We start from the raw sequence: 21,961 nt of genomic DNA, 5'->3' as shown, positions 1-21,961 counted from the left end.
ATTATAGAAATGGAGCGTTTACTACATTCATTTCATTAATAAGTAGGTATACAAGTGCCAAGCTTGTTTCTAGTAATGACGTTATCCATTTAAACAAAATAGAAGCTAAAAGTGTATAAACGGTTCTTCTCAGAAATTCTAACATACAGATAAGTAACTAAAATTATCTGTTTTTTTAAGCGCACGGCACAATCTAGTAATTTTTTTATGGACTGAATCGTATATACCTAGGTTCCATAAAATAAACGTAGGTTATAGCGGCGTAAAGAAAGGGGTAGTATGTATCTATATACCTAATGGTGGCTGTACACACTCGTCGAGACACCCCGAGACAGGCCGAGTGCGAGAGTGTACAGTAGAGCACTCGTCTCGCCTCGCTTCCTCGCAGTTGGTCTCGCCACTCTCGGTCGCCTGTCGGATTTTTGCGCACGAGTCAAAGGGTCTCGCGAGTAAAACGAGAGCGACCTGTACACACTCGTTCAATCATTAAATTTTGGATAATATTAAAACTTTATGATCCTAATTACCAATTTCTGTTGCGGTGTATAGTGACCATCTTCTTCTTCGCCATGGCTTCGTATTTTTTTTAATGGTTAACGTGAAGAAAATTATAATAACTCATTGCACAAAGACAAACAGCAGCAGCGGTTGCCACGTCCATTATTAACGGTGTTTTAAATACAATTAACGTAACGAGTGTGTACAGGCTGCGCTCTTCTCTCGGTCCTCTCGATCGAGACTTACTCCAGTCAAATTACGAAATAAATAAACATGAGCGAACACAGTTTGGGGATTTTGAGGATCGATAGGGGGGTGTATTCTGAGCATAAATTCCAATTTGAGGGGTTGTACTGAGGTCAGCTCAAGGTCATTTCGATGGAAACGCGTTAAATTCGATATCTCGAGAATGGTTAGTGTTAGGCGAAAAATTGTAGAGACCTTTTCTTTTTCTAACTAAATTTACTAACTTTTTTATTTGAAACTTTTTTTTATAACATTAATATTTTTCAAGTTATTACTCCCGCAAGGCAGAAATTTTACTTTTTTTTCAATTTTTCGTCGTTTTCTCCCCAACCATTCAATTTTATTAAATTTTACCGATCATCGAAGTGTAGATCTTTTAATTACCCGATACCGTCAGGACCACGAATATTCACGAATCACTTCCATCGACCTCGGGTGCTTAATATTCCGAATTTTATAACCTATTTTTCTATCAATAAATGTGTGAAACAGTTTTAATTGTTAATTTACTTCTTACCCAAATTTACCTAAATTAAATACCTAATTTTTAAATAGTTTATAGATTGACTTTTTTATATTGCGACAGTGCAGTGGCGCGGATTTCGCTCGGTAAAGTAATCTATAACTCCGAAGGTATTGGCATTACGGAAAAAAGTTTAAGAACAAAATTGTTCATAATTAAAAGATCTACACTTCGATGATCGGTAAAATTTAATAAAATTGAATGGTTGGGGAGAAAACGACGAAAAATTGAAAAAAAAGTAAAATTTCTGCCTTGCGGGAGTAATAACTTGAAAAATATTAATGTTATAAAAAAAAGTTTCAAATAAAAAAGTTAGTAAATTTAGTTAGAAAAAGAAAAGGTCTCTACAATTTTTCGCCTAACACTAACCATTCTCGAGATATCGAATTAAACGCGTTTCCATCGAAATGACCTTGAGCTGACCTCAGTACAACCCCTCAAATTGGAATTTATGCTCAGAATACACCCTCCTATCGATCCTCAAAATCCCCAAACTGTGTTCGCTCATGTTTATTTAACCCGTTTTTAGCCATAATTTGACTGGACTAACTCTCGGCGAGAAGTTCTCGCCGAGTGTGTACAGCCACCATGACATTTTGTTGTAATATGTACATACCTATTAATACAGCTAGTAGCTACTGCATAAATATAAATTACTCGTGCGGAGAACACGTTGCTATAAAATAAACACAAAATCATTTTAACCGTAAGTACCTACTTAAGGGTTCACTTTTATATAATATAATCAAATTTTACTTTATAAACTGTATTTAATTTGTCCTCTATTTATCCATTTTAAATAATAATTTTAACAAACAAAAAAATTATTTCTTGTTAAACTTTAGGACACGTTAAAGTAATAAACTTATATAAGTAGGTATAATGGTATAAAGTACAAACCCTATGAATTACTAATACAAAATAGACCCTACAAATCGCAAAAAGAATAATAGACAAATCGTAAAAGTTATTTTTGCAAATAGAGCTGCGGACTTGCTTTGTCAATGGTTAAAATTAAACAAGGGATTTTGCGAAGAGAAGTCATAAAATTATAAAAATTTATGGACATTTAAACGATCTAACTTGACAGTAACGGTATTCGAATGAACCCCACATATCAATACGTAGTTAAAATAGAGCATAAAGGACAAATAGAGAAAAATCGTTAGCCGGATTTCGCACAAGGGGAGGGTTTCCGCGGTATTCATCAGACGAGTTTTAACGGCCAGCTATTGTGGGTCTGTGAGACCCTTCGCGGTCCAAGGCCACGGGACACGGAGCGCCAAGGTCAGACGTCAGTTGTCAGGTGCCCAACATCTTACGCAATTAAACATGGTTAAGTTATATTTCTAGAATTTTGCTGTTAATGAATTTTCACTCTACAAATGTGCTACGCGTAGACGATTTGTAACTCAAATGTTTAAACTTTATGAATTCTAAAATGTTATAGAGAGGACAAATGTTGTTCAATTGCACTGAATACTTAGATTTTAGATTGTAAAACTCAAGATAGTTTTTGTAAAAGAAAAGTAAACACGCTGGGTACAAGTTGTTATGAGTTATGCCATCTCATAATAGGGTAGCGTTAACGGCATGGTTAACTACAAATAAAATGTTAATTTATTATAATACAGTCATTTGAAAGATAAAATAAGTAGGTAAGCATTATGACAGAATACAGAGTATTCGGTGATAATTTACATTACAAGTTGAGATTTAATATCATGAATAAAATATCAATAATTTATTTTTAAATAATTTTAACTTTGGAGGCTGAAAAAGCAAGTTAATTTAAAGTATTTCTGCGCCTTTAGCGTAAAAACTATGCCTTGCTTTGAATATGTTGAAAGTTTCTCATACAATGAAATATGAGTTTAAACTAATTTTACCATTTATAAAATGCTGTAATATAGTTATCTAAATATAAAATCTCTAAAAAATCCACTTTTTTATAACATTAAAACATCAAATTGAGGTAAAATGGTGCATTGGAGCGAACGGGATTCCTGAATTACTTTTTCTGGCTTGATCATTAGACCAGAGCTTATCCTTGATTTTTTGCTCCCAGGTATATTATATCACGGGTAAATCTTTATCCGGTATTGTACTGGGATAAGTGCGTGTGCGCATGTGTGCGTCGTATTCAGAGCTACAATAAGCCAGGTGCGCGCTCTTTTCAAGCGATCTTCGTACGCCTCCTTTGCTTAAAGATTTCCTACGCAGCTGTCATTCCGATTTTCAACGTTCTTTTTTTAAATTGCGAATGTACTATAGCGTAGACAATCTAGATATTTAATTTCTCAATTTTCATAGAAATAGTGGCATCAAGATAACATGCTATAACAAACGAAAAATAAATTTCCCATGCGAATAAAGTACATACGAATACAATTTTATCAGTGACAAGCGATGATAAAACCGTACACGTAATGAAGTATGTTCTAGCACGAAGACTTACTACTTACTTGAAGAAAGTGATCTTAAAATAATATAAATCAAAAATCAAATGCATGCATTGGGTATTAGTTAACATGGTGTATGTAAGCACGTTTTATATAACTGTATCATTAATTTTTATATAGGATTATAGAATTACATACCCACGATGCAGGTTCGATTCCTAGGAAAATAATTATTACCGCATAGAAGCGACAGAACCCCTTTAACCTACACGCCTTAAAATATCAGGAAACAACCCCTTATAGGAGGTTACGGAACATTATTACTAACTTATTGTTATATTATTATTAAAGTATAGTTATTAAAAACGCGCTATCTAGAAAAATATTTACGATAACATTTGCGTTCTACAATATAATGTGTTTTAGTGTGGAATAAGAATGATGTATTATAAATCATGTTTTTCAATGTGCAAAAACATTATTTAAATCTTACCTATGTTAAAACAAATACTATTGTAAATTATTATCGCTCACTAACATTAAAAGCAGGAGTAACAGCCCTAGAAAATTCGTCCAAAAAAAAACTTATTCACAAACTTGCTTGGGGAAAGTACGTCCGGGAATATACAAAAGATGTTTTTTTCTTCCTAGAAAACCAGGTAGGTATACAATACATTTAGTTATTACGTTTCGGGTTTTATGATTTAATGCCAGCTTTCGAGAAAGCTTGAATGGCGACAATTGACATTTAAGACTTTTGAAATTAGAATACTATTGAATTTTACCAATCATTGGGCGCATTGTGACGGTTTATTTTGTACCTGGTTTTTGAAGGCCAAGCTTGCCGTATAGTCGTTTACGCGTAACTATTTCAGCTGAAATAATTAAAACGAATTCTTTTTGATCTTAGTGTTGTTTTTTTGCGTCTTTTAAATATTAAATATATATTTTAAAAGTGTAACTCCGCTCATCGAACGAGCGGAATATTTATCCGACATTAATTAATGTAAAGTCCCGCAATGGGGTATGGTGCAAGAGACAGTCAAAGCAGATGCCTTCTTTGCCTTCAACCCGAAACAAGTGTTATTTTATCAGGAATCGAACTTCCTGAATTCATCTAGCTTTTGACGCAGTTAAAGAAACGTTTTATTGTATATTTAATTAAAAATTTTAAACATGCAGACCAGATTTTTAGAGGTAAATTTGCTATTTTCGTATATGAATACGATGAAACTAAATTAAAATGGGTGAAAAGGCTGAAAAGCTTTAACCCAAAAGCTGGGAATCTTTAAATTGGGCGGTAAAATAGTTATTATAGTAATCCTGTCATAATCAATTACTGTAGATATGACAAACACATTTATATCGAGGTTTAAAGGGATCAAAATCAATTTTGCATTAAACAGTTGGAAAGTAGCGGAGCGCGGGGGCGTAGTGAGAGGAGGCGAGGTCAAAAGGCCTAGCTCTAGGAACGGGACTGAGCTATCTGCACTATTAGCAAAGAGTAGTCAACATTCAACCATGAAACATTTCGATGATGTTAACTCGCCTATGGGTGTGATTCATTATATTTTCTTCTTTATAGGCAAGTTGGCAATCAGCTTTCTGTGCCTGCCTCATTGAAAATTACCCCAAAAAACGGAAGTGAATCATCCGAATATTCCAATGCAAGTTTTTTAAATACGTATTATGTAGTTTACTATGTAGGTACAGAATATTTCGTATAAGTTTTATTCTCATTACCTCAGAATATTTATTGATCTATATATCCTTAGTTATAGGTTAAACAAATCATGTGGGTCCATGGCTATCTAGCTACAGAGATACATGAAAATAATAAACATAGATCTGTCCCCGTCAGTTAAAACCAAGCCTTACACGTCGAGAGTATTAAAGAAGTCTACAGCTGAATGGCGATTATTTTATTATAGAAAAGTTTATCATAAGCAAACAGAATCGCGTGTCGCTGCAGTGGAGTAACGGTCGTGCCGCTTGCGACCGGTCTGCCCCCGGGTCTGCGCCGCCGGTCACATTCGATACAAAGCTAACTTCTATTAGAATTCATAAGAATATGTTATCAGTTGTAGGTTAGGTTGTAGGATTATGGTGTGGGGTAGGTTTTCTAAATAGGATTCTATATTCAAAATACCAATCCTCCTGAGCCGTAAATTAGTCATCCGTATTCAATGGAAAAATCTATGTCAAAATAAGTGTAATTCAAATAAATTCCGGTGTCAAACATTGAATATGTAAAGTAATCTGTGCTGTGTAACAAAGATTTTCTTTATATTTTATATTTTTATTTAAGTTAAGAAAGTTTCAGTCGAATTTAAATCCTCCTTCTTTGGGTTCTTTTATTTTTTTTTATGGCAATAGTTCTTTGGTTTTTATTGAATTCGGAAAAGAAGGAATGCCTTCGTGTCAAGTTTCACTAACAATAAAATCCTATGTACGTATTATGATTACTGCAACATGGTTTAAGTTGTTTATATTTGTGAGTTCCTATGAACGTTCATTGTTTAGATATTTTATATCAAACGCGGTGTTTACTTTCAAAGAGTTATGTCAGTAAGTTTAAAATAACAAAAATCATTATGTTTTTTAACAGAATATATACTTATATTTTATACCTAGTAATTATTGTCTATGACAGGAGACGTGGACGGACCAGAAAGTTTTTATTATGTACAAATGAGATCTTCACTCTTAGTGGTTTTATTACAATATTTTATATTCGCCCCATCAACTGACTGTAGAACAATACTTTAGTTTAGATATTACAGCGTATATCAAGATTAAACTATCACAGTACAGGTAAATTGCGAAATTAATGCATACAATTTTACCTTACTCCTCTATTTTGGGTTCTAGATAATAACGCCAATAACGCAGCGTTTCCACTATGAGACGCCTTTTCGTCTAGTCCCTGTCCTATACAAAAATATTTATAATGCTTTCACACTGATACAAAGTCGGTAAAACAGTTTTCCTAAAAGCATAAAGACCTAGTCCTACTAGCCTAGTAAAAAAGAAATATGCGAAGGGAAGCCAGAAAATCTGTCGCCCTTCCACCTGTCGCAAGCTGCATACAATGAGGCCTTTCTTTTTTACTTATTAGTATCAATGTGATATTAACAGCTACTACATGCATTACGGATAATGTATGTGCAATAATAACATTTATTGTCTGTGAGAATATAAAAAAGCAGTACATATTCCTATTCGGAACTATTAAGAAGTTTTTGCGTTGAAATACATTTGGAACTTTTTATCTCTATCTCTAATTTCATTCTTAACATGTTTTTGATGTTAATCGATAAAAATTAAGTAAATGTATTGAAATACAATAAAAGCTACGTGTCATGTGTAATTTATACATGGTGTTTCAGTTTTACACGACTTAATTCGTATGTTTTTTAATGGTTTATAATAATGCTACTACTACACTAAATTTCTTCTATTTTTGAAAGTAATAATAGAAAAAATTATTCATCTATATACCTTAATATTATAGAATACATAGTCGAGAAAGACACTCGCTGACTACCTTTGCTGAACTCGAAACGTCGTCGTGTAATCAATGTAGAACATGTAATAAATTCGCGACAAACAAGTTTTATTTAAATTACGTTACATAGATAATGTCTTCTTGACCCAGAAATAATTTAGTAGCACCATGTACAGTGTAGTGGGTGCATCGCAAGCCAGCTGCCGTGCATCTGCCAGATTGGACGACATCTGACCAATTTCATCGCGCTTTTTGTGACCAATCACAGGTTATTATACTTAACCACCTTCAAGGACTATTAATTGCTTTTGAAAGGCTTATGAAGCTTATGTTGTGCCGAAATGCAACACAGGAACTAGTGATTTCGATCGATATTTGAATATTTATATTTTTTTTATTATGAATCATATTTATTTCCAACACAAATATACACTATGTATTTACAATATTTTTGGCCTATAGAGTAATAATAATAAATGATTATATATATTTCTAATTGATATTTGATGATTATTGAACTTAACTTAAACTCAACTTTGTCTATTGTGAGCAAGAATACAGCCATTCTTGTAATAAACTTAAACCAATACACTTTAAAAGTTAAGCAGATATTTATTATTAAAATAATTATTAATTCAATCATCATTAATTTACTGAAAGTGGGAAATGCTTTAAAAAATAATTTGTCATGTAATGTACAGTTACACTAACGTAAAATATTCAACGACTTTGTATGGTTAATTATTTACAATTATTAATTATAAATAATATATTTTAGATAGATTATTATTATCGACATGTGAATTTCGATGTAAGAATATTGGTATTTTTATTTAAAGGAGAAATAGGACTCGATTGGGATAGTGATTGTATTAAAAGCATTGTATGAATGTATGTTTGAGGTTTGTTTTGTGTGTGAATAAAGCAACTAAAATAATTATACCACTATAAAATATATATATATATACCTAAATATATAATACCTAAATGTATCATACCATTTAAAACAATTACACTGCGTAAAGTTAAATTTTAGTAGTTTCCGAGAAAGTTATACTAGAGTCCAAAGTTTAGAAATTAATGAGATACATATATTCGAAATCAGAACTGTTTTCGAGGTACGAAATATGTAGTCGTAACACGACGTAAAAAACCATTTGAGACCGGAAGATTTATAATTTCGTGAACAAAATGTATATGAGTAGCGGGTTTCAAACAATTATTAACCGATGTGACACACATTTCTGTTTTTATACGGTTATTATTGAATATTTAAGCTAACACGTGTGCGCTACCTATAATCCTGTCACGTTATCTTTACACTTCACTGGTATGAATGAAGCGCTCTTTGAAAATTTTACTCGTAATTTAACTCGTAATTGATGAATAACGATGATTGTGCATACAGATAATCCCTCTTATTTATAGGATAGGGGGGGAAGCGAGGCTACGGGACCCCCAAAAAGGACAGCCTTCGCGGTCCATAGACACACATTTTAGTCGTAACTCTGGAGGTCGTATAGTCCCTAAGAGACGAATAGTAGAGTAATTAGGCTACAAATTAAATCCGCCACAGAAATTGATTTCAGTTTAAAGATTACTTTTACATCGGTGCGCAGTGTAAAATATCCAAACGAACGTTGACGACAAATTATCGAACATTCGATACATCATCTATTTAAAAGGAAACAGGACACGTGGGAGTAATACCAGGTAATTCAGCCACGACACGAAAAGTTATGGATTTCTATAGAAGCAATGTTCGTAAGAAAAAAAGCTAATTCTATTGTTAAAATTGTCCATGCCACTATGTTGTTTGGTATTTTAGTTGCCTAATTATAGCAAAATTTGTTTAGAGATTAGGTGCAAAGATAATGCGAGCTGGTTATACTTACTTTAAGAACAATGCGCTTTCTGTACTTTAAAGCTTAAGTTACTAGCATGGAAGTGTAGATAGATTTTATGTGTTTTAGTTATCATGTTTCTTTTAAGAAAAACATTTTAACACAGTATTGGTTTTTCTTGGTAATGGGACCTAGGCCGCGGCCCGCGACCAATCACTACATACGTTGGTACCTCACAATACTAGTTTGATTGTCTATTGTGAGCAATAATGGCTGTATACTTAAAAATTAAGCAGATATTTGTTATTAAAATAATTATTAATGCAACCATCATTAATTTACTGATTGTGGGAACTGCTATAAAAAATAATTTGTCATGTAATCTACAGTTACACTAACGTAAAATATTCAACGAGTTTTTATGGTTAATTATTTACAATTATTATAAATTATAGGTGTAAATTATTTAATTACGAATAATATATTTTAGAAAGATTATTGTCAATATGTGAATTTAGTATGAGTTGCAATAATGAATAATAATATATAAAATATTTTCGAATCTCCGCCTTTTATAATGTTTTATTTATCAACAAAAAAACTTAGATAATATAATTTAAAAGACATGCCAGTTTCTTAACGATTTTATCCTTCTCCGTACGTGAAGAATTCATTATGCACATAGCAAAATTAATTATACACAGTCAAGGTTCGAACGCATGACCTCAAGATTGATAATCGCAAGCTTAACCACATTCACTTATATTTATGATTCCCGTTTTATATCTGAAAGTCCTTTGAGCGTCTAGATCAATGGACATATTTTATCTCCTATAAATGTGGTCCAAATTTAGAAATAGGAAAATTTGCAGATGCGCCTATCCGATCAAATCAATCTTTGACGTTTGAACAAAGAGCAAAAAGGCGGGAAAGGTGTGTCTGTGGCACGCGCGCAGCTGTTTAGACATCTGCTCATCCACAATAATTTTACATCCAATCAACATTACTGGGCATCTTTGCCTTCTAGACGTTTTTATTACAGAGAAAACTCATACTTTGTAAATTTTTTTGAAGAATACGAACCTAAATCGTACGAAAAAAGAGCGATTACTTACGTGCTTTTTTAGACTTGTCAAAAACATGTAAAAATACGTAAATTATATAAAAAGTGCAAGAAAAATAACAAGAGGCAGAATGTATTGGGAAAGCAAGGGTGAAGGGAGTAATGATAATCACGATTATTCAGTAAAATAAGAATGTTAAATATAATTCGGGTTCACGTAATTAGTGCTTTGTTATTACCTCAACTTTCACTTATAGTGTATGTATGTAATTAAACAAATAATAAAAAAGTTATGTTCAGCTATAATGGGTGTCAATTATTTGCGAAAAATCACACATCATGCGCCCTTTCAGTTTGAGTAAAAAAGGAAGAAAAAACAAGGACAGTTGCACCTGACAGGTTAATAACGTGTCTATGGTTCATAGCCATCAAGATCTAATTGATCTTGTAATTTATTTTAACCCTTTTATGACTCTAATATTTTTATGTAGGCACATGGAAAATTATAAATATCTCTTTTATTTTACAATTTCAAAGAGCCGAATCGAACACAAACACATCTTGAGCGAATAAAGTTTAATTTATTTTTCATAATTAACCTCATTTTATAACAGACTTGAGTACGCTTATGCTTCAGGTATTCTGTGAACGCAATCAGGATTAATCTTAAGGGGCATAGTGTGAATTCATAGACTAGAATTTTCAATTGGGAACCATGGCCACCAGGTCCTCGGCCTCCCTCTCCCAATAAGTCAGTCTAAATTCACTGTTCTAATAAAAATAATAGGGTTTTTTATATTAGTAGGAACTTGGGTAAAATTACAATACACTAAAGGTATATAAAATGCTTTATATGTATAGTGAGATTAAACTGAAAATGCTGCCTCAACACAGGATGTTTGGATTCATAATACCAGTCGACTGCTACAAGCAATAATACATTACATTGTAGCCTCTAAAAAACTTAAGATCGACACACACACACACACAATAAGATTTTGTATATAGGTCAAATATCCCGGTAAAATTTCCTTATTAAATCTTTGCTGAAAGCTACGGTGGTAGTATATATTTATAAAGTCGTGGGCTAAGATCGTATAAAATGGGATATATATTTAAGTACTGTTTTTTTAATACGCAAGATGCCAATATGTGCTTTCCAATCCGAAAGAATAGTTGTTTAGCCAGAAACCTAACCATCGGTTTATCTACATAGCTTTTGTGTTGGTGTCGGTGAGGATAGGTCATAGTAACAATTCAGTAGAAAATATTTTTTTTTTGATTTGAGTGGTATGCGAATATAATGAGGAAAAAACATCGCATCTAACGATTCTTAAACAAAACTTTTTTTTGGGGACTAGGTATAAAATGTAGTGAAAAAAATAAAGTCCTCTCTTGTTACTTATGCTAGGTAAAAATTTGGACAATAGACGCGGTAACAAGTTACAATAGGCAGGTGAGGCAGGCTAATTATTGTCAAAATGCAAAATCTTTGCAGTTTTTTTTAAGTTCGAAAATTGTCTGTTAATTTATGATTACTATGAAATAAGTGAAGAATGGTTGTGTGCATTGGAAGCGGTGTGACTTTACATCAGGTAAGCCTTCTACGCCTACGCCCCGTATATAAATTATTAACTAGCTATTATCACTGATTTCCTTGGGTGTGAATTTTCTCCAATTATGGTTGGAAATTCCGTTTTCTGTTCTTATGTATTTTAGTGATTTTAAAGAGATTTTCAAGTTTAAGTATGTAAGAATATTTCATTTGTGTATTACACGCAAATCTCCGTTGGTCTCTACTAGAAAAAAACTTGCTTTCAAGACACCAATGACTACAGGCGAAGGTGCGGAAACTAAGTACGGCATCAAAATTCTCACGACTTGTGTCGCTTAACTTCGTTCTATTCAGTCCAATCCAGCTCTGCAGAAAGGACAATTAAACAACATGCAAAGAAACTCCCATTTCCCACCATATCTATTTTCGTGTCGCTCTTTTTGCAACAAATCTGGTTCGGAACAATGCGAGGGCCATACAAATTACCTGTGATGAATTTTAGGCTTTTATTGTTTGGGATTAAGTTGAAATTATCCCGTCTCGTATTGTCGGCCTCGGGACTTCCGAGAACGAGTAAACGGTTCATTCCATTCAGACGCTGACGATTTTGTTAACTTTGTTAATCGAGTTAATATTTGATCTACTACAATGATCCAGTAATCATAAAATCTATTTGACTAAATCAAGAAACAATAATGTCTAGAAAAGTAGGGAATGTTTGGTATATGTATTGGCATTGTATGTAATGGTATTTTTGCAACTGAATTGGTGAAACTTTAACTCAATAAAAACTTAAAACAACGCAGCAGAGATTGATGAACAATTTTGATCGTGCATCAAATTTCATAGGACTATTCCGTCAACCTCCATAATTTATCTTATTTTTTATACATTAGATACAAATAAAAAAAACAGGTAAGTAATTTCCGTAAATGAATGGTACGCTTTAGTTTGAGGACAGAGTTATTAATATTGTGAAAAAACTATATTTATTTATTTACACTTCGTTGCATTACAATATAAAAATTTAACATAATTAAATGTTATATTATGTATGGCAACTGGCGGCTTTACCGCTTTCGAGCGATCTCTTCAAGGCAACCACTTGCACTATGAGAAAAAAAAATGTATTAAATTAGATAAGGTAGGCAAGAAGTGCAAAAATACATATTACATATAGTTATATAATTTAGTGTAAGACACAAAGTGGAGAATTAGCGCGAACTTTTGCTCCCGTAAAGTCTCGATGCTGAACCAACGTGAAATTTTTACGTCTTCAATATTGAATGCCCGAGTTCTTTATTCCAAATTCCAATCGTAATTCGTAGATTTTCTGGAAAAAATAATTCGTTATTGTTTATAGAATTTAAAATAAAGCGTAAATCTGATTTCCGATAATTAGTGATCGTAGTAAAAACAATAAATTGTGATGATGTCGGAACGAGTTTGTGAGGTGAGTGACCTTCAAATATGCAAGCTGTAACTGCGTACGAGCGTCAGTAACCAATAACGGATTTATAACTAGTTCGATGGTATGGCTTCGATTGCGAGCCATAAAGTAGACAGCCTTAGTACTTACATTTAGGTTCTCTATCTCTATAATATATCTCTATCTCTGTAAAAGTTTGCTTTAATTGTATAGGGCCTTGATACATAATTATAATAATAGAACAGGAACACTTTTCCTATTAAATTTAATCCACATATAAATAATTTAAATTGAAGGTTGGGATTTAGGGAAAGTCAATTTAACGTACCGTAAGTAAGATTGTATTGTTCAAAACTGTCGATTCAAAAGTAAGTTTTATGGAATCGAACCTAGGTCATCCGCGCAGTGTTTCAACCACTTGATTCGGCGCAAATTATTTTTCGAAATCTTGTAGTGGGTTATAATAAATTTGCTTCAAACTTTAGTAAGCATCTTTTTATGATGACAATGAATTCGTGCTAAAGTAAAACACGTTTTTATAGTAAAAAAAAGTTTAATATTCAGTAATATAATTTTTTTCAGTGTAATTACTGATTAGGCGTATCAAAGATTAAGAAAAAAAAGATCTTATTTAGAAATAAATCTAAGTAAGATTTATTTCTAAATAACAGTTTTACAGGAATTAAAATGCATAATATACTGCAAATCTTAAACCGACACCTATTTAAAACTTCTACATTAAGAAGAACTTAAGAGCTTATTACACTACGCGATATTCAGACAGTCTTACTAAGATTTAGCATAATGTAATAAGAGTTAGCAAGTTAGCCTGTCTAATTAGACTGACCGAATGGGTTCGGCGGTGCTTACTTGCTTACTTGCTGAATATCGCGTAGTGTAATAAGACTTAGCACGCTTAACCGTTCAGTCAGCGCGTGGCAGCCGCAGAGCAAAGACGTTCGTACATGTTTGTTTTCTATGGCCGCGTGCACCATGGCATGTTCGCAAGAAAAAAAAGTACTTTTCAATATTATCAATTTGTACCGAGACATGCCATATTTATGGCTGAATTATTGATCGATTTATTAATAATTGATTTATTGATGACCTTAGGTCTTGATAGGAGTTGCCCGTTGCCAGGAATCTTAAAGTAACTACCAATCTTTGTTTTGTCAAACTGACACTTTGTCTAAGAACCGTATCTTCTTTTTGAATGTATGGAGTAACTAATTTCAATAGACATTCAAACTCGGCAACTCCTACTCTAAGGTAGTTTCTTAAGTCACATGGTTCCAAAACACTCAGTATTTGCATATTTGATAATTTTTCTCGCAAAAGTAAATACTCTTTCACCCATATTTTTCTTTTATTTTTGAAGTTATACTTCTTTAGGCGCGTTATGAAAAATTGATGAGAATGAAATTTTACGATACGCGCGCACCGTGACACAAAATTAACAGAATGAAGTTGCCCACGGAAGATGCTACGGCATTGGACATAATTTAAAAACAACATTCGAATAATAATAGAATTTATGTTAGACTTAATGTAAGAAAATAATAATAAATATTTATTTATTAAATTTTTCAAATGTAAACTGAACTTTATTGACTATAATGACTCCTTTTCCAGTCTTTGATTACTTAATTGTAATTAATTATTTGTATGCAATAAAAAACTATTTTTAATAATGCCAAAGAAGTATAACTTCTTACGCGTGTACATAAGTACACGCACCCTTTTTTGTATTTAAATTAATAGACGCGGCAAGAGCTATGGCGATTTTCTGGTGCTTTGAAAGTTTTCCCATCGCGAGACAACCGTCACCGACTACGTACGCTTTGCAAATGAGTAAAATGAGTTAGCTTGCGATATTCAGTCCAGTGTAATAGCGAGCTTGACTAGTTAGATTTTAAGACAGTCTTACTAAGACTGTCTGAATATCGCGTAGTGTAATAAGCCCATTACTTTATTACTAATGTAACCCGCAGCATATTTAAAAAAAACTACCTACTTAAGTTTATTAAGAACTTGCCGTCCATGTCTTACATTGTTATTCTACAATTGGTCGCTCGTGGTGATTTCTGTTTGGGGTTCTGCAGTTAACTTCTCTTTGGTCGCAGGTAGAAGCGACGGGATGAAGGAATCATCCAAGCTGGCTCGAACGTCGAACATCAGTATTGCCAGCTTTAGTATTTAAAAAATTGACTTTTATTCGAGAGATATATGTATTTCAAAAATAAATAATATTATAATTTTTAATAACTAACTTATCATCGTATCATAATACTATATAAGGCAGAGTGTAGTATAAAATGTAGTAAAGATGAAATACAAATTTTTAATTATAAACGACGTAATTTAATATTATAAAATTAATGTAAACCTACCGTCAAAAACTTAACGTCAAATCTAATCAAGTCATCTAAAGTAACATTTTTGTATACAAATGATTTCCTATAGATCGATATAGATCTGTGTAGACTAAACTGGCTATGTTTAGAATACTTAATTATAAGTTATCTATTCATTGAGAACGACCTCACGTAATCCATATAGGTATATTCGTTAAACTTTGTCTAAGCAATGTATGTCACATCACCTATATGTCAAGGCCTACTACTTTCGACTTTAATTTGTCGCGTTGAATTTCCCACGTGTCGGGGAGAATTTTTAAGTACAAAATAGTCGGGAAGTTTAGGAACCACTTCCCAGAACGATAAAGGGCCGAGCGGAGGGGCAGAGGGGTTGTGGCGCGACAGCTGCGCGCGCGATGCTCTCCCCGCGCTCACAATCCGGCGCCGACCGCGGAACAGATAACTTGTGTGTCGTATTTACTTACGTGCTTCGGCCGCTCGGTACATTTGTGCGCGAGTTTAGTTTTCCATTCAAGATACGACGAAAGAAGATCGAAGATCTTGCAAGCCCGGGTGGTTAGGCTGTGACTGAGGCTATATTTTGGTTGAGCGATATTGCACCAGTCCCGGCCTATCCAAACGGGCTCGGCCTTCGAAGACCGCTACGCTCAGCATCCAAGGCGCGCGATCCCGTTACCCGGCCGGTCGTTCACAGCGGTGGCCACGCTTAGGACGTGATTCGGTGTAAACGTTTGTGCTTTTATCAAATTGCACCAATCCCGGCCTGCATGCGGTCCCCGTTCAGTGTTGTGCTAGATCAAGTTTGCACGTGGCATTTGTAACAAAGGTAACTTACTTTGTGTCCAACTGTTCCCGAATTAAAGGTGTCTTGACTGAAAGATAATGCCGTAGAATCTGCTGTGGTGAAAGGAGATTCGAGGAAATTTGTGATAACTTTTGTGCAACATTTGGTTAGCCAGTTAATCGAAGTAGGTAGATCGAGCACAGACCGGTTTCCACCGTAAATTGTAGCATATAACTTGATATAGCTAATAACTTTGGCAAATTGAAGGACGTAAATCCAAAATTCAATAACTTAAAACAGCTGATTTCTTTGTGTTTTCGCTGAATAAAACATTCAATGAATGCGCACAGAGTGCGATCAATCTGTATTCAATGATGGGTTTATCAAATTCTTAAGTGTATTGTCGCATGTAGTTAGTATACATTATTATAATATCTACAAGGCATCGTGAATCGAGCGGAAAGATGATTCACCGCTGGCTAAGAGTCTTAACCGTTATGATTTAAATTACTACAGCTGTCATGGCACTCACGAATTGCGGTACCTACCTATCTACCTTCGAGGATCGCCGCCAAACGGTATTATGAAACTTGTTATGCGTAAATTATAATTGAAGTTCCATATTATAATGTAAAACAATATTATTAAAAATACAAATAGCTGAGAGCCATATTGAATTACGTTTTGACTTGTTTGTGTCGTTAAAACACAAAACCACCCCATTTTAAATTGACTTGTATACATGTTTTATTTTTTTATGACGAGGCACTATTTTGAAATGTACATTTAAACATAACCTCGATTATGGCGTTTAATTAAGATTAATTAGGTAATTCGATAATTGAGATTTTGCACACACTGCAATTTTAAACCTAATCATAAAGACGTTTTGCTTATACAACAACAAAAAGCTCTCAAAGATTGTAATTACCACGAGTTCAAGTAGGTTTTCTCCCTTATCTGTAGTATAAGTATATTGTATTTGCATGAAAGTCTAGGAAATAGGAATTGGTACCTGCATATTGGGGTACTGATTATTTTTAGTTATAGATACACCTAATCAACGTCGTTTCAATTTGGGTTAGCACGTGGCATTTTGACTCTTGGATTATTTGTTTCAATTGTTATGACTTATAAGCGTACCTGCATTCTTTGTCCGAACTTAGAAAGTTTTATGACTAGGGTTGCCGATAAGCTCTTTATTGTACTTTGCAACCTAAGAATAAATTTTAGTGTTCGGTGAATTGGAATTGCAATTCGAACTTTTTGTGATATTTACAGTTTAGTAACAATATTTTAGTATATACTATAATATTAACAAGAACCACGAAGAACGGGTTGATAAAATAGCTTACCTTACCAATAACTATAATATATATTGAAAGCAAATGAATCTTCGAATTAGTTAAAAAAATCATTACGATAGCTTAATACGAGTAGTCTTCGTTGTATTATGCATTTAACATAATTTTTCTCTCAACAGTAATACATAAGCATTTCCGTTCCTTTTCAATTAATCTGTACATACAGACTTACATCTGCCAACCCTTAACCAAACCCGACAATCCATTGCCAAGATATTTCATTTGAGTCAGGTAAAACATTTGCGAACAAAAGAAAATAGGTGCGTTACGTTTCCTTATTCATTTTCAAGGCGTTTTTGTGGACAAGAATATAGATGGATAACTGTTTACTTATGATAAAGGTCCGGTATAGCACAGCTGTATGTATAACATTATGTAACAAGTACTTGTGACATTAACAAACTTCTTCTATTTAATAGAAAAATGCAGCTGGATGTTAGTGATTTTTTTAAGTGGTTTCAAAGTAGGTAGGGAGTTATTATCGGTATCGGCACGTAACCTGAGATAATGTGTGAAAGTTCACGTCTGTACACAGCAGCAAAAAAGTTAAGACCTAAATTTATATTTTTAAAGGTTTGCAAAGTGAGGCCAAAAAAGAGGAAGGTTCTTGACCGGAACACTTGTCTATTACATGAGTTTATTTTATTCAAAGCTAGTATGTAGAATCTCGTAGATCAGAAATTGTCTAATTTAAAAAGAAAAAAAAATATGCCTTGGTTTATATTTTACACACATATTTAAGGGGGCAACCCCTATTGACGTTAAAATAATATAATGTTACATTAAGGTATCTCCTTTAATCAGTAGAAATTATTCCTGGAGTTATTTACATTGCCCTAATTAAATAATTATACCGTCTTTATTATTATGTGTATAAACTGTCAATTTACAAACTTTATTGATTATTCGTATGTATTTAAGAAAAATAACACTTTCTTAAATATTACTGATGGTGTTTCACTGTTACATCTTAATTAGAAACAACGTTCATAATTAGAAAAATGTAACGTATCTATTAATATGTAATAAAACAGTAATTACTTTTTTAGGTACAGTAATGATAATAAAAAAGTAATTCTCTATTCAGTGAAAGTGCATGTTAATAATTACTGTTTAATTGCAGGATAAAAGTGAAGAATTGACGGTTGGTTGGTTCTATGTCAAGGTTATGAGCCCCTGCGTAGTGCGTACAACTGCGTTGCATTTGCTTGGAGGGTTACAATTTACCCGTTTAGACGCCAGAATGTACTAGTTTTCATACTATTGTTGTGATGGCATTGAAGAAGATTTGGTAGGGGTATTATAAATATTTGTATGGTATGTATTTTAATTTTTCTCCCATGCCTCTTAGTTTATTAGTATTATAATTACTATATATAATATTAAACAGTGTAGCCTATGTACCGATCATACATTCCTTGCCTTGAAGAATATTTTTACTATAACTAAATTCCTGAAATTTGGTAGGGCCAAAAATATTGCTAGCAATAAGCCCAAATTAAAAAAGAACTAGAAGTATGAGCATGGGGTTATGTTGACGTCTTTGACAAGTTAAAATAAGACGTGATGCATATGTTAATAAGGAACACATCGTATTATGTTATGGTATTGGGGTTCTCACACAAAGTTGGTTCAATTGTCAGGTACATACTAGTATATAACTGATAACAACCCCTTTGAAAGATCAATAAAACTGCCGGGAAAATATGTACGTCTTCCCCATGCCTTGCCATTATTTAAGGCGTAGTAGTTAATTCTAATGTGTACCTATGACATTTAATTGGTTCTACTTTGCCTTTGTCGGTTTATTGGCTGTTAACTCATGTGCATAACTGTATCTTGCTTTGCTCGTTAAAGGACGTAAATTACAGCTGTGAAGCATAATCAAATGTGATTTAAGAAATATATTTTAGTTAGCACCTGATATTTATTACTCCGAATTTATTTTAGGTTTCTTAGGTACCTTTAAATTTTAACTACTACAATTGTTTAATTATTTTACCGAATTTTGATAATTGTACATTGAAATGATTTTATATTGTAAAAGGATAAATACCGTGCTTTTTTAAAAATCGTAAGTACCGAGAAAAACAGTTTGTAATAATGGTGTTTGTTCTACATTCAAGTAGATTGGACTTTCTTTTATCTTAAAACTATTCACAATAAGGGAACTGATGTTTGCATGGACACTCTAGAGAGTGCAAACCCCTGACCACTCTTTATTGGTAGATAGAAACCCATTTAATTAATCTTTAATAGACCTTCAATAGACCTTCAATATTGTTTAAAACTTCGAAATGCTAGCGCTACTGTACATCTCGTATGCGTTTTTTTGACGTTCTTAAGTGTACAATGTACATAGTTAACAAAAGGAATAAATACAGTTTGACTTGAATTTATCCCTCGAAATTAAATCGCAAGTCACTGCACCATTCAATAAGCACTTTATAATTACCAAGAGTGATAAAAGCTTGACAAATTATTGAGTTTATGGTTGGGGGTTTTCAATCCGAGATTTTTTGTGTCTTCATAATATATGTATTTGTTTTGATCATTTATTCATATTTCTATCTATTTAATACCAAAATCTCGTGGCAAATATTAGCAAAGTATGGCCTGGTTTAATTTACTCAAACTTAAATTATTTCCTTCTTGTAGCGATGTGTACTTAAAAACCATATCAATTACAATCTTGTGATACAGGATGACTGTCAAGACCCCGGGGTAGATGTGACAAGGCCATGACCCCTGGATCCCTTGCTTGTGGTCAGTCCTTTAGTCATTCGACCATGACTTATTTTTATTTTTCAAAATCAAGTAAACCTAACATTCGTGTAGTAATAACAAACTATGTATGCAAGCTGTTATATTCGAGCTTGCAAAATCATATTTGAAAAACATGATACTTACCTCTATTTTGGTTTATACTAATCTCTTTTAGCAAAATTATTATTTCATTATTACTTCAAATAATCGTAAATTTCATAATCTATACTTCTTATAGGTCTTTAGTCTATAGTCCACAAACTTTGTTAGCAAGTCTGCCGTATAGATACGAAATTCTATTCCTGATTCTTCACTATCGTACTACAAAGTTTTTTATAGAGACATTTTCTGTCTGTAGTTTTCGATACATAAGTGTTACTATTAATATTTTATTTTTTAAGTTGTCATAATTAATACTTACCTCTTTTTTGTATTATTTAATTTTACTTTACACACATTTTTGTGCACTTTGTACACTAATAAAATTTGCACTTTTTAAATGTCTGTTTTCCTCATTTACGCATGCTTAAAAGAGATTACTTAGTAGCAATAAGGCCGCCCGATACAATACATATAACATTGATTGATTTACGGGGGTCCCGGGCTATCAAGTCATGCGTAACAATAGTCCACGTGCGATAACGGTTAGATACCATGACGAAGTTATAAGTATTGTTAATCTGCATGTAAATACTCTCTTAGTAACGGTTAATGAAAATCTTGTTTCTATATTTGTACGAATAACTGTATGCTGCTGACAGGGCAGATGTTAAATTTACTTTTTATCATTTTAAGTGTCTTGTTATTTAGTACAAGATACGAGAACAAGACCCAGTTCCCAGGTAATCGATATATAACAAATACTTATAGTTTTTTAAATATTTAAGTAGATTGAACTTTTTATTGATTATAGTATATTTTTACAAAACACATTTTTAAATTAACATTATAAGATTGTGTTGATATTAAAAACATGCTATAAGTACTATGGGAGTCTTTTTACAATACACAATATATCTCTTAATATAATATACAGTAGGTATTTACAATTTTTTAAAATAAAAATAATAATTAACTTTAAAATATATTATTAAAAGGAGTCCCTTTAGGCAAGGTTCAGAAGATTCTGGCAGCGTTTCCCCTTTGATTAGCTTGACTAATTCTTTGTCCTAGGTAGCTGCCAGATTTTCGGACAATGAAACACTACGAAACATACTTATAATCTGGTTGAACAATTATATAGTTTAAAAAAAATAGTATTTGTACGAATGGAACAAAACGCAAACGAGCAGGCGGGTTACTTAAAGTTAAGTATTTCCGCTGACCATGGGCATTGGGCACCCGCAACACCTAAGTCGTTACAGTTCGGAAATACCTGCAATGGCAGCTGGTTCCAAAAAGTACTGTTCAGAGGCAAGTGTCTTAAATATCTGATTATCTTAAAGAAAATTATATGACTAGTAACAAAATTTATATGTATTTATTATTTTTTAAGAAATACCGACATAAATCTCGCCTGTGATATATAAGTATTAAACTTGTCAATAAATAATTCTTTAAAAAATTACTAGTTTCATTTTCCCACGTTCGTTGAATCTTGT

The 21,961-nt window shown here is 32.9% G+C and overlaps 1 long non-coding RNA gene across 2 annotated transcripts; it reads left to right on the top strand.

The window, feature by feature from the left end:
• The first annotated feature begins 15,883 nt into the window (after positions 1 to 15,883).
• Positions 15,884 to 21,605, top strand: LOC125054239. Of its 2 annotated transcripts, none has more exons than XR_007117685.1 (3): positions 15,884 to 16,272; positions 18,718 to 18,911; positions 21,534 to 21,605. It is a non-coding gene; the product is annotated as an uncharacterized LOC125054239 (long non-coding RNA). The 2 variants fall into 2 exon arrangements; XR_007117684.1 differs by having other exon boundaries at positions 15,884 to 16,808.
• The last annotated feature ends 356 nt before the right edge of the window (positions 21,606 to 21,961 follow it).

The sequence above is a fragment of the Pieris napi genome, chromosome 11 (genome assembly GCF_905475465.1).
Source record: "Pieris napi chromosome 11, ilPieNapi1.2, whole genome shotgun sequence".
Lineage (NCBI taxonomy): Eukaryota > Metazoa > Arthropoda > Insecta > Lepidoptera > Pieridae > Pieris > Pieris napi.
Note: the sequence above shows the minus strand (reverse complement) of the source record. Positions and strands in the feature narration are given on the sequence as shown.